The sequence below is a fragment of the Arachis ipaensis genome, chromosome B01 (genome assembly GCF_000816755.2).
Source record: "Arachis ipaensis cultivar K30076 chromosome B01, Araip1.1, whole genome shotgun sequence".
Taxonomy (NCBI): Eukaryota; Viridiplantae; Streptophyta; class Magnoliopsida; order Fabales; family Fabaceae; genus Arachis; species Arachis ipaensis.
Window position 1 is genome coordinate 49,815,246 of NC_029785.2, and position 14,104 is coordinate 49,829,349.

General features: G+C 37.8%; 1 long non-coding RNA gene across 1 annotated transcript in view; it reads left to right on the forward strand.

Moving 5' to 3' along the window:
• The window catches only part of LOC110269965, a 19,168-nt gene extending 5,366 nt beyond the window's left edge, over nt 1-13,802 (forward strand). Inside the window, exons 2-5 of the long non-coding RNA XR_002358843.1 lie at nt 8,635-8,641; nt 11,870-11,875; nt 13,608-13,610; nt 13,790-13,802. This is a non-coding gene — a long non-coding RNA (uncharacterized LOC110269965). The remainder of the gene's footprint in view (nt 1-8,634; nt 8,642-11,869; nt 11,876-13,607; nt 13,611-13,789) is intronic.

The following is a 14,104-nucleotide window of genomic DNA, read 5'->3' on the forward strand; positions in this document are numbered from 1 at the left end:
CTGACAGATTTCAAAGTCATTGTTAACGGCAAAGCAGTCATCACTATTGGGAATAATCAAATTTTTAAAATTTTAATTTAAATATTATCTACTTTTTCTTTGAGAAAAACTTTTGATTCCTCTCATTTGGCTGAATGAGTCGACACTCTTCACAATAGGGAATAAATGTAATCTAAGGCTTTTTAAATAGCCATTTCTAAAGTGAATCATTAATTATTAAAGCATGACAACCCAAGGTCTCCTGTCACCAATATTAACAAAAGCTGAGAATTTTATCAAAGCAAAAAATAAGCATCAACTGAAAACAAATATGCATGGTTTCTGCCAAAAAGTTTGAGAAGCATACCCCAGATACTAGGATTTCCAATGTAGACAATAGATTTGCTCCAATACTAATGTCCTTTTGCACATAAGGGTAGCATAGTGAATTTTTAAAATAAATAATTAACTAAAAAAAGGGCCACAATATTTCAAGCAACATCTAAGTCAAATCTTTGTGGCTTTAGGGAAATACTTTAAAACTTGAGTAACATCTAGAGATCTTTTTCTACTACTGACTTTTAGCTTTTCTATATCTGTTACAAATGCTCTTCCAACAACAAAAGAGAATATATGGCCTTCAACTAACTTGTTGATGAACGGCTATTTCATAAGCTTTTTGGCATCATTTTCATATAGTTTTAGTATATTTTATTTAAGTTTTATTAAGTTTTCATAGGTTTTAGTGCAAAATTCACATTTTGGATTCTACTTTGAGTTTGTGTATTTTTATGAAATTTCAGGTATTTTCTGGCTGAAATTGAGGAGCTGGAGCAAAAGTCTGATTCAGAGACAGAGAAAGCACTGCAAATGCTGTCCGGATCTCACCAAGTGGACCCCAGAAGTGGATTTTAGCACTAAAAGACTGTTTTACCCTTTTTATGTAATCCTTAGTCATTAGTTTAGTATTAAAAGGAGAAGATCACACTTGTTTAGGATCTCTTCTAGCATGTTTTGTTTTTCACATTGTATTTTTTATCAGTATGAGTTTCTAAACCTCCTAGGTTAAAGGGAGGAACCCTGCGAGTTTTATAGATTATTAAAAGTATTACTGTTTTTTTTCAATCTGTGTTTGATTCTCGATTCTAAGATGTATCTTCGTTCTTCATCATTATGAATGCGTTGAACTGGAATAAGGTTATCTCATTCTATATGGGCTAAGAGTGCGTCTTTCATCGAACAATGATGAACCACTAGCTTGATTATACATCTCTTAGATGGCTAATCCACGACTTCGTTGGGGACTTCTCAGGACATCAGTTCAGCCGAGGTATGGAGAGATTAGGGTCTTTGTGGTAGAGGCTAGAACCTAAAGGCGCAGCATTCTCTGATCTGGAAGATTCGACCTTGTCTGTGGCGTTTTAAGTGGGATCATTAAAGAGAATGGACTGCAGGAGCTTCACTCTCAATCAGAATGGATCCACACTAATCTTGGGATTCAGATCTGGAGGAGCATTGGCGACCACTCAACCAGCGTCAATCACATACAGCCTGCCATAGAAGAAATCATTCACAGTTGAAGAAGACAGTAAGACCAGAATTAATCCAGAAGAACAAAGCACATCCATCTTCTTAACCATTTTCTTATAATCAAACCTTGTAATTCCATCTTTATTCCTTTTATGCGTTTAAAAAAATCCAACAACTCTTCTATCCGCCTGACTAAGATCTGCAAGATAACCATAGCTTGCTTCAAATCACAATCCTCGTGGGATTGACCCTGACTTACTCAGGTATTACTTGGACGACCCAGTGCACTTGTTGGTTCAGTTGTACAAAGTGTGGAAATTCGTGCACCATTTTTTTGGCGCCGTTGCCAGGGATTGTTCGAGTTTGGACAACTAACGGATTATCTTATTGCTTAGATTAGGTATTGTCTTTAATGTTGTTAGAGTCTTTTATTTATTTTCTTTTTTTCGAAAATTTCAAAAAATTTTTCAAAAACCTTTTCTTTTCTTTATTAATCTTTATTTTTGGTTTGAGCCTTTTGTTTTTGTTCTTGTTCTTTTTTGAATTTCTTTGAGTCTTTTTCTAAAAATTTTCAAAAAATAGTGTCTTTTGTTTGAATCTTGTGTCAATCTTTAAGTTTGGTGTCTTCTTGTGTCTTTTCTTTATAATTTTCGAAAATTGTGTCTTTGGTTTTCAAAAATTTAAAGTTTGGTGTCTTTTGCATGTTCTTGTTTTCTTTGAATTCTTTGAGTTTTGTTCTTAGTGTTCTTCTTGATCTTCAAAGTGTTCTTGTTTTTCTTCTTGTTTTGATCTTAAAAGTTTTAGATCTAAAAATTTTAAGTTTGGTATCTTTCTGTTGTTTCTCTTTCTTCATTAATTCAAAAATAAAAAAAATCTTTTCTATCTTTATTTTAATTAATTTTCGAAAATTTCAAATAAAATTTCATATTTTAATTTCAAAATCATTATCTTATCTTATCTTAGTTTTAAATTTCAAAATTCAAATCTTTTCAAAATCAAACCTTTTCAAAAATCATATCTTTTTCAAAATCTTATCTTTCTTTAAAATTCAAAAATCTTATCTTGTCTTATTTCAAATTCAAATTTCAAAATCAAACCTTTTCAAAAATCAAATCTTTATCTTATCTTGTTTCAAATTCAAATTTCAAAATTTACAATTTCAAAATTTTAAACTTCAAAATTTAAAATTTAAAATTTAAAATTCAAAATTCAAAATTCAAATTTCAATTTCAAAATTCAAAATTCAAATTTCAATTTAAAAATTCAAAATTTAACTTTCAAATTTCAAATTTTAAATTCAAATCTTTTCTAATCTTCTATCTTATCTTGTTTTCAAATCTTTCTTAATTAGTTACTTGTTCTCTCTCTTCTTTTTCAAAACTTCCTAACTAATTCTTCTCTCTTCTATTTTTTGAAATTTCTTCTTCTATTTCTCTCTCTTCTTTTTCGAAATTCATTAATTAATTTTCAATTCTTTTTAATTAATTAACTTTTATTTTCAAATAAATAAATAAATAAAATAAAAACAAAAATATTTTAATTCTTGTTTATCTTTTTACTTCTAATTTTCGAATTCTTCTTCTCTCTTATTCAAAATTCTTCTTCTCCTTCTTCTATCTTCATTCTTCTTTCTTTTATCCCTCACATCTCACTAGGAGTTCTCTGTCCTCTAGCAGAGAAGCTTCCTTTCTTGTTGTATCTGTGTTTTCTTGTTTATGACCAGGAACAGGGATAAAGAGCCTCTCTTTAATCTTGATCCAGAACTAGAAAGGAATTTAAGGAGGAGCTTACAACAAGTTAAAGCATAACACTCTGGAAGAAACCTTTTAGAAAATTTTGAACAGGATGGTGAAGACATGGCAGCCGAGCCTAATCATGAAGGAGAGGCAAGAAAGGTTCTTGGTGACTTTACCATACCTACCTCTGATTTTTATGGCAGAAGCATCTTTGTACCTGCCATCAGAGCTAACAACTTTGAGCTTAAGCCTCAATTAGACTCTCTTCTGCAACAGAATTACAAGTTCCATGGAGTTCCATTGGAAGATCCACATCAATTCCTATCTGAATTCTTGCAAATCTGTGACTCTGTTAAGACCAATGGAGTGGATCCTGAGGTCTACAGACTTATGCTTTTTCCCTTTGATGTTAGAGACAGAGCTAAAATATGGTTGGATTCTCAACTAAAAGAGAACCTAGACTCTTGGAAAAAGTTGGTCAATAATTTCATGGCCAAATTCTTTCCTCCTCAAAGGATGAGCAAAATCAGAGTGGAAGTTCAAACTTTCAGACAAAAAGAAGGTGAATCCCTCTATGAAGCTTGGGAAAGATACAAGCAACTAATTAGGAGGTGTCCTCCTGACATGCTCTCAGAATGGTCTATCCTACAAATTTTCTATGATGGTCTGTCTGAGATGTCCAAAATATCATTGGACAGCTCTGCAGGTGGATCACTCCACTTAAAGAAAATGTTTACAGAAGCAAGAGAAATCATTGAGATGGTTGCAAACAACCAATTCATGTACACCACTGAGAGAAATCCTATGAACAATGGGATCTCTCAGAAGAAAGGAGTTCTTGAAGTTGATACTTTGAATGTCATATTGGCTCAGAACAAGATCTTGACCCAGCAGGTCAATATGATCTCTCAGCATTTGATTGGAATGCAAGCTACAGCTAGCAGCACTCAGGAAGCTTCTTCTGAAGTAAAAGCTTGTGATCCTGATAAACCCACCATGGAGGAGGTGAATTACATGGGAGAACCCTATGAAAACACCTACAACCCTTCATGGAGGAATCATCCTAACCTTTCATGGAAGGATCAACAGAAACCTTAGCAAGGTTTCAATAACAATCAAGGTGGAAGAACCCAGAATAGGTTCAACAATAGGCCACCATTCTCATCTTCTCAAGGGAATATGGAGACTCCTAAGCAGAGCCTTTCTAACTTATCCATTCTAGTTTCCAGCCTCTCTAAGACCACTCATAGTTTCATAACTGAAACAAGATCCTCCATTTGAAATTTGGAGGTACAAATTGGTCAATTGAGCAAGAGAATCCTTGAGACTTCTCCTAACACTCTTCCTAGTGACACTGAAGTAAACCCAAGAGAAGAATGCATGGCCATCACTATAGAGGTAGAGGCCAAATCTGGAGAGAATGGGATGGTATTGAACGCTAGTGAGGAAGACTTCACTGGGCGTTCAATGCCTAAACATATAGGGACTCTGGCATTGAACGCCAGGAAGGAGGTCCCTCCTGGGCGTTCAACGCTCAACTTGGTAAGGAACCTGGCATTTAACGCCAATGAAGGGGTGCATGATGGGCGTTCAACGGCCAAAAAGCCACAAGAACTGGCGTTGAATGCCAGTAATGGCACACCCTCTGAGTTTTCAATATCCACTCAAGAAATCCCTATCCAAGAACTAAAGGAAGCCAAGGCTCATATTGAAACCATAGAGGTTCCCTTGCATGCACTCCTGCAGTGCATAAGTTTTGATGAATATTCATCCTCTGATGAGGATGAGGACAATAGGGAAGAGCAAGTTGCTTGGTACCTAGGAGCTCTCATGAAGCTGAATGCCAAGCTATTTGGTACAAAGCCTTTGGAGGAAGAACCTCCAGTGATTTCCAAAGAACTCAATGCTTTGGTTCAACAGAAGCTACCCCAGAAGCTTTTAGATCCTGGACGCTTCCTAATTCCTTACACCATAGGCTCCATAACCTTTAAGAAGGCTCTGTGTGACCTAGGGTCAAGTATAAACCTCATACCACTCTCTGTAATGGAGAAGCTGGGAATCTTTGAGGTACAAGCTGTAAATATATATCTCACTAGAGATGACAGACAAATCAATGAAGAAAGCATATGGCTTAGTAGAGGATGTCTTGGTGAACGTTGAAAACCTTTACATCCCTGCAAACTTCATTATCTTAGATACTGGGGTAGATGAGGATGAATCCATCATCCTTGAAAGACCTTTCCTAGCCATTTCCAATGCTATCATTGATGTAACAAAGGGAAAACTAATTCTACAACTAAGAGAGAATCATATCTTGTTCAAGATACCTCAACCCAACTCTCCTTCTGAAAAAAAAGAGATAACTGTGCAACACTTAGTGTTCCAACCATCTCTTTTAGTGCAGAGCTTTACTAAGTCCCCAAACATCAATTCTAAATTTGGTGTTGGGCAGCCATCAACAAGCACTGAGAATAAAGGTATTAAGAAGAAAGTACCTCAAGGCTGGAGGGACAAGAAAGTCCCCACTGAAGGCCCCTCACCTGGTATGAGAGTTGTCTTCACCAAGAAGCCAGTCATACCACATACAGTGAGTCGTGTCTTGTCTCTAGAGCATGTGGAGCTTATTCATGAGAAGACAGAAAGAAGGTTCATTGTAAGAGGCGAAATTCTGAGCCCATATCAACCTTTGTAAGGTGCTAACTGTCAATCTTGTGACGTTAAAAGAGCGCTTCTTGGGAGGCAATACGACCCTAATTAATTATTTCTATTTCTTTTAATTCCTTAATTTTGTTTTTCTTAAATTTATTTCTTTAGGTTCATGATCATGTGAAGCAGTTAGAACAGAGATAGAAAGGTTCAGTAATGAAAACAGAACACTCTGGATGGAGTGTATTGCTGGCATTGAACGCCAGCCAGGGAGCATTGGCTGGGCGTTCGACGCCCAAAGTGGCAGTCTTGTTGGCGTTGAACGCCAGCTATGGGCATAGTGCTGGGTGTTCAAATGCCCATACAGAGGGGATGGAATCTGAATTCCCTAGCCTCTCAGGACCAGTGGGTCCCACAGCATCTTTACCTACCCCACTTCTTCCCTCTTACTTTCACACTTTCCTATACACTCTTCCCTATAAACTCTAGCCCAATCACATCCATATCACTTCCCCAAAACCATCATAACTCCCACTAACCCCCCACCCACTTCAAAATCAAATTTCGCTCCCATTTACCCCACCTATGACCGAACTCAACCCTAGACCACTCCTATAAATACCCCTCTTACTAACCTTTTATACACATACCTCTTATACACATCAAAGCCCCCTTGGCTGAATTGCTCTCTCCCTCTATCTCCTTCTATTTTCTTCTTCTTCTACTCTATTCTTTTTTATTCATTTTTGCTCGAGGACGAGCAAAGCTTTTAAGTTTGGTGTTGGAAAAGCATTGCTCTTTTGCTTTCCATTCCCACTTATGGCACCCAAGGTTGGAGAACCCTCTAGAAAGAGGAAAGGTAAGGCAGTAGCCGCCGCCTCCGAATCTTGGAAGATGAAGAGATTCATTACCAAAGCCCAGCAAGACCACTTCTATGAAGTAGTAGCAGAGAAAAAGGTGATCCCTAAGGTCCCTTTCAGGCTAAAAAAGAATGAGTACCCGGAGATCCAAAGAGAAATCGGAGAAAAAGTTGGGAAGTCCTAACCAATCCCATCCAAGAGGTTGGGATCTTAATGGTGCAGGAGTTCTATGCTAATACATGGGTCACAAAAAAACTATGAGATTAGTGTGAACCCAAATCCCAAGAATTGGAGCACCATGGTCCGAGGGAGAATCTTAGATTTTAGCCCGAAAAGTGTGAGGTTGGTGTTCAACTTGCCCTTGATGCAAGGAGACCTACATCCTTACACTAGAAGAGTCAACTTTGGTCAGAGACTCGATCAAGTGCTCTCAGACATCTGTGTGGAAGGAGCACAGTGGAAAAGGGATTCCCAAGGCAAGCCCATTCAAGTAAGAAGGCTTGACCTCAAGCCCATAGCTAGAGGATGGTTGGAATTCATCCAACGTTCTATCATCCCCACTAGCAACTGGTCAGAAATGAATATTGAAAGAGCCATCATGATCCATTGCATCATGATTGGAAGTGAGGTGGAAGTACATGAGGTGATCCCTCAAGAATTGTACAAGATAGCTGAGAAGCCTTCTACCAAAGCAAGGTTGGCATTCCCACACCTCATCTGTCATCTATGCAATTCAGCTAGAATTGTCATATAGGGAGATATCTCTATTGAGAAGGACAAGTCCATCAATAAGAAGAGGACGGAGCAAACTAGAGAGCATGCACAAGAGCCTATGCACCCGCCTCAACATGAGATCTCTGAGATACCTCAAGGGATGCATTTCCCTCCTTAAGGCTATTAGGACCAATTGTATAATTCTCTTGGAGAAATTGAGGTTGGAGCATCAAGAGCATTCCACCATCTTCAATGAAATAAGGGAAGACCAAAGGGCCATAAAAAAAGATCAAAGGGCTTTGAGGGAAGAACAACAAAAACAAAGGAGTGACATTGAAGAGATCAAGCACTACATTGGGTCCTCAAGGAGGAGCACTAACTGCCACCATTAAAGGTGGATTCATTCTCTTAATCTCCTTTTCTTTTATTATTTTTCTATTTTCTATTGTGTTGTATTGTCTGTTCTCTTGTTCTTATTGGATGATCATTTCTATCTATGTCTTAAAGTGATAAAATGTTCCATATATCTCTCACCATTACTTAAAATAAAATTTTATTTGAAAAGAATTGAGAGATACATGAATTTCAAGTTATATAATAAGAATAGTTCAATTATTTTGATGTGGTGGTGTTGCTTTTGTTTTCTGAATGTATGAATAAACACTACATATTTGAAATTGAAATTAAGAATGTTGGCTCTTGAAAGAATGATGAAAAAGGAAAAGTATTATTGGTAATCTGAAAAATCCAAAAATTGATTCTTGAAGCAAGAAAAAGTAGAAAAAAGAAAAAGAAAAAGCATGTTGCAAAAGAAAAAAAAAATATATATATATATATATACATGCGAAAAAAATAAAAAATAAAAAGCAGAAAAAGCCAATAGCTCTTTAAACCAAAAGGCAAGAGCAAAAAGCCAATAACCCTTTAAACCAAAAGGCAAGGGTAAAAGGATCCAAGGCCTTGAGCATCAACGGTTAGGAGGGCCTACAAGGAATAAAATCCGGGTTTAAGCAGCTCAACCAAGCTGTCCCTAACCATATGCTTGTGGTGTTTGAGACTGAGCAGTTAAAGTCGTGATCCAAAGCAAAAAGAGCGTGTTTAAAAACTCTGGACACCTCTATCTGGGGATTCTAGCAAAGCTGAATCACAATCCGAAAGGGTTCACCCAGCTAAAGTGTCTGTGGCATTTATGTATCTGGTGGTAATATTGGAAAACAAAGTGCTTAGAGTCACGGCCAAGACTCTAAAAAGCTGTGTTCAAGAATAAAAAAGAGCTAAACTAGGAGAGTCAATAATATCATCTGGATTCTAAGTTCCTAAAGAGACTAACACTTTTGAGTTTCAATGGATAGTGAGATGCCAAAACTATTCAGAAGCAAAAAGCTACTAAGTCCCGCTCATCTAATTGAAACTGAGCTTCATTGAAAACTCTGAGATTTATTGTATCTTACTCTTTTTTTATCCTATTTTGTTTTTAGTTGCTTGGGGACAAGCAACAATTTAAATTTGGTGTTTTGATGACCGGATAATTTATACGCTTTTTGGCATCATTTTCATATAGTTTTAGTATATTTTGTTTATGTTTTATTAAGTTTTCATAGGTTTTAGTGCAAAATTCACATTTTTGGATTCTACTTTAAGTTTGTGTGTTTTTATGCAATTTCAGGTATTTTTTTTGCTGAAATTGAGGAGTTGGAACAAAAGTTTGATTCAGAGACAGAGAAAGCACTGCTGATGCTGTCCAGATCTGACCTCCTTGTATTCGAAAGAGCTTTTCTGGAGCTATAGAAGTCCAAATGGAGCGTTCTCAACAGCTATAGAAAGCTAACATCCAGCGCTTTGCAGCAATGTATAATAATTTATACTTTGCTTTAGAATTGAAAGCCCAAAACTGGCGTCCAATGCCAGCCTCCTGCCCTATTCTGGCGTCCAGCGCCCAAAGGAGAAGAGACCAGCGTCCAAGACCCATAAAGGACCCCCTAGCCAGTGGTCAATGCCCTAGAGGTTTTCTAGCACATGGATCTCATCAAAGCTCAGCCTAAACACTCACCAAGTGGGCGCCGGAAGTAGATTTTAGCACTAAAAGATGGTTTTACCCTTTTTATGTAATCCTTAGTCATTAGTTTAGTATTAAAAGGAGAAGATCACATTTGTTTAGGATCTCTTCCAGCATATTTCGTTTTTCACATTGTATTTTCTATCAGTATGAGTTTTTAAACCTCCTAGGTTGAGGGGAGGAGCCCTGCTGAGTTTTATGGATTAATAAAAGTATTACTGTTTTCTTTCAATCCGTGTTTGACTCTCGATTCTAAGATGTATCTTCGTTCTTCATCATTATGAATGCGTTGAACACATCTCTTAGACGGCTAATCCACGACTTCGTTGGGGACTTCTCGAGACATCAGTTCAGCCGAGGTATGGGGAGATTAGGGTCTTTATGGTAGAGGCTAGAACCCAAAGGCACATCATTCTCTGATCCGAAAGATTCGACCTTGTCAGTGGCATTTTGAGTAGGATCATTAAGGAGAATGGACTACAGGAGCTTCATCCTCAATCAGAATGGATTCACAATAACCGTGGGGTTCAGATCTAGAGGAGCATTGGTAATCTCTCAACCGGCGTCAATCACATATAGCCTGCCATAGAAGAAATCATTCATAGTTGAAGAAGACAGTAAGACTAAAATTATTCCAGAAGAACAAAGCATCTCCAAGCCTTAACCATCATCTTAACCATCTTCTTATAATCAAACCTTGTAATTCCATCTTTATTCTTTTTATGCGTTTAAACAAATCCAACAACTCTTCTATCCGCCTGACTAAGATCTGCAAGATAACCATAGCTTGCTTCAAATCAAAATCCTTGTGGGATCGACCCTGACTCACTCAGGTATTACTTGGACGATCCAGTGCACTTGTTGGTTCAGTTGAAAGAAGTGTGGGAATTTGTGCACTACCTGTGCACCAACAACATCAAAAATCAGTTATCACACTCTAGTCATGAAAATCTGTAAGAAATTTTAGATTCAAAAAGCATTGCAAATATATATATATATGCAAGAAATATATTATCTCATAAAGTTTTTCTCAAGATCATTGGAGAAAGAAATAGAAGCCACAAATAAACTCTTAAGTTTTCAAATTTATCTTGTAATAATATATATTTAAATTAACTCATAAAGAATGCAAATGTAAATACTTCATCTTCTCCAACAGCAACAATGATGAGCAGATATTTTATACGCTTTTTGACATCATTTTTATATAGTTTTTTATATGTTTTATTTAAGTTTTATCAAGTTTTCATAGGTTTTAGTACAAAATTCATATTTTTGGATTCTACTATGAGTTTGTGTGTTTTTATGCAATTTAAGGTATTTTCTGGTTGAAATTGAGGAGCTGGAGCAAAAGTCTGATTCAGAGGCAGAGAAAGCACTGCAGATGCTGTCAGGATCTGACCTCTGTGAACTCGAAGGAGCTTTTCTGGAGCTACAGGCTTCCACATGGAGCGTTCTCAATAGCTATGGGAAGCTAACATCCAGGGCTTTCTAGAAATGTATAATAGTCTATACTTTGTATTAGAATTGAAGACCAAAAACTGGCGTTCAACGCTAGCCATCTACCCAAGTCCAGGCGTGCAACGCCCACAAGGAGGTGATCAGCGTCCAACGCCCAAAAGGGAGCCCTTAGCCAGTGTTCAACACCCCTAAGGAGTCCTAGCACGTGGGAGACACTAAAGCTCATCCCAAACCTCACCAAGTGGGTCCCAAAAATGGATTTTCGCACTACAAGCCTAAACCTATCATATTTTTGTAATTTTTAGTCATTAGGTTAAAATATATATAGGAGAAGATCACCCTTTGTTAGACACACTCGATCTTCTACTACCACTTTACACGTTTTTACATTGTTCTATGTACAGTATGAGCCACTAAACCTCCTAGGTTAAGAGAAGGAGCTCTGCTGAGTTTTATGGATTAATAAAAGTATTACTGTTCTATCTCAATTCGTGTTTGATTCTCTATTCTACGATGTATCCTCGTTCTTCAACCTTATGAATGAGTTGAACCGGCACAAGGTTAACTCTCTTCTACATGGGTTCAGCAAGCGTCTTTCATCGGATATCAATGAACCACTAGCTTGATTATACATCTCTTAGACGGCTAATCCACAACTTTGTTGGGGACTTCTCGAGACATCAGTTCAGCCGAGGTATGGGGAGATTAGGGTCTTTGTGATAAAGGCTAGAACCAAAGGTGCATCATTCTCTGATCTGGAAGATTCGACCTTGTCTGTGGCGTTTTGAGTAGGATCATCAAGGGGAATGGATAGCTTCACCCTCAATTAGACTGGATGTGCACTAGCCCTGGTGTTCAGCCTGGAGGAGAATCGGCGACCTCTCAAGAAAGGCGTTGATCACATACAGCCTGCCATAGAAGAAATCATTCACAGTTGGCATAGACAGTGAGACCGAATTAATCCAGAAGAACAAAACATCTCTGAAGCCTTAACCATCTTCTTATCATTGCATTCACCTTCAATTGAGTAACGTTATCTTTATTTTACTTTTATGTGCTTTAAATAAACAAACAACTTTTCTATCCGCCTGACTAAGATTTATAAGATAACCACAACTTAATTCAAGCCAACAATCCTTGTGGGATCGACCCTGACTCACTCATGTATTACTTGGACGACCCAGTGCACTTGCTGGTTCAGTTGTGCGAAGTTTAATTCCACGCACCAAACAACAACATAACAAACTAAGTTATGTCGATCAAATATAAGCCTTTTTGCGTTCATCAATGCTTACATATGTACAGATAAGAGCATAAGTAGCATTACTGTACCATGCACCAGAAGGGGGAAAACTAACAGTAATATGAGCTTCCAGTTAAACATTTTATGAGTGCAATGTGCCTAACCTCTGATTTGTTATGAGCTTTCCAAATGCATCCCAAGATCTCTTGAATTCTAATTCCAGTTCATGCATTTCCATGATTTGAAGGTTGAAAGATCATGATCACAAGTTCACCACAATCAATACATGGAACTTGAAATTATAGCCCAAAAAAAAAAGAAATAGCAGGACATGATCTAAACTCTGTCTAGACTACTACATGACCATAAAATTTTACATCTTTATAAGAATCAAGCAATGCACGGATTTGTTAAGTTAATAATTGGTGCATTTAAATTAAACTTAAAGCATTTGGTGAAGTCTTATGCTCGAATATCAAAATTTACAGGCGGATCCCCAATGGTGCTAAATCTACAAAGCAGATATGGCTAAGCTTTAATAACTGAAAGAGTAATAAAGCAGTGCAAAAACTTTGATATTACTAGCATTTGAAAGGGAAAACCTAAAAAGTAGCTAAATAGTCGCTGACATTGAAAAATAAGAACGAAGAGAATTGAAAGGGAATACAATGAGTGAATGAGAAGAGAGAAGAAAAGGTGAATGAACCTGGAAGTAGGAGACGAAGAGGAAGAGGAAGAGGCATTAGCATCGCGAGCAGTGGGGGAAGAAGCGGAGGAAGAAGAATGAAGCGGATCTGGAGATCTGGCAAATTCAACGAGGCACGTTGCTAAAATCCTAACCAGAGGGGAAAAATCAAACCTAACAGAATGGATTGTAATCGGCAATTAGGAGGTTACCTGCTTGAAGATGACGATTAGGAGGTTACCTTCTTGAAGACGACAAAGACGACGCCGGGATCTCAACGACGAAGGCGATGACACCAAGACTGTAGAAGAAGATGGTGACGAGACCTTAGGAGATGGCAGTGAAGAAGACGACAATGGTGCTCGGAGATGACAATGGTATCTGATTGGAGAAGATGAGAATGGTGTGGGTGAGTTATGGTTAGTGAGGGTAATTTGGATAACATCTTTTTATTTTTTAAATTAGCGATTGTTTTTGCCACACCATTCCCTTCAACTTACTTACACCCATTCCTCTCTTTGGTCCCACCATAACCGAAGTCTCTCCCCTCTATATATAATCCACTTCTTCATTTCTTTCTACCACCTTACTTCTTACTCTTCCCTTTCCAAACACCCTTCACTCCTTTCTCTTGCTTACTTGACCGTAACTCACCTCTCCTCCACTCTCCTCTTTTCATTTCTTTTTTCTTCTCCAGACCGTAGCCAACCCCCATCCCCCATCTTCTCCCCTTCTTACATTTCCTTTCCTTCTTCTCTTTTACTTTGTTCAGGGATGAGCAAAAGCCTTAAGTTTGGTATTGGGGCACTCCGCTTTTCTTCTTTATCATTATCCATATGACACTCGAAACTGGTGAATCCTCTTCAAGGAAGAGAAAAGAAAAGGCTCCTGCATCCAGCCGATATGACTTTACCCAAATTTTCTCTAAGACCCACGAGAATTATTTTAATGAAGTTGTCAACAAAAAGAAAGTGATCTCGGAGGTCTGCTTTGACCTGCAGCCGGGCGAGTATCCGAAAATCCAGGACCAGGTTCTGAAGAGGGGTTGGGAAGTTCTAACCAACGCTGTGACCGATGTGGATGTGCTTATGGTCAGGGTGTTCTACGCCAATGCTTGGGTGACTTACAAGCATGTCACAGGCGTGAACCCAGACCCGAAAAACTGGAGCATTATGGTCCGATGGAGGATCCTTG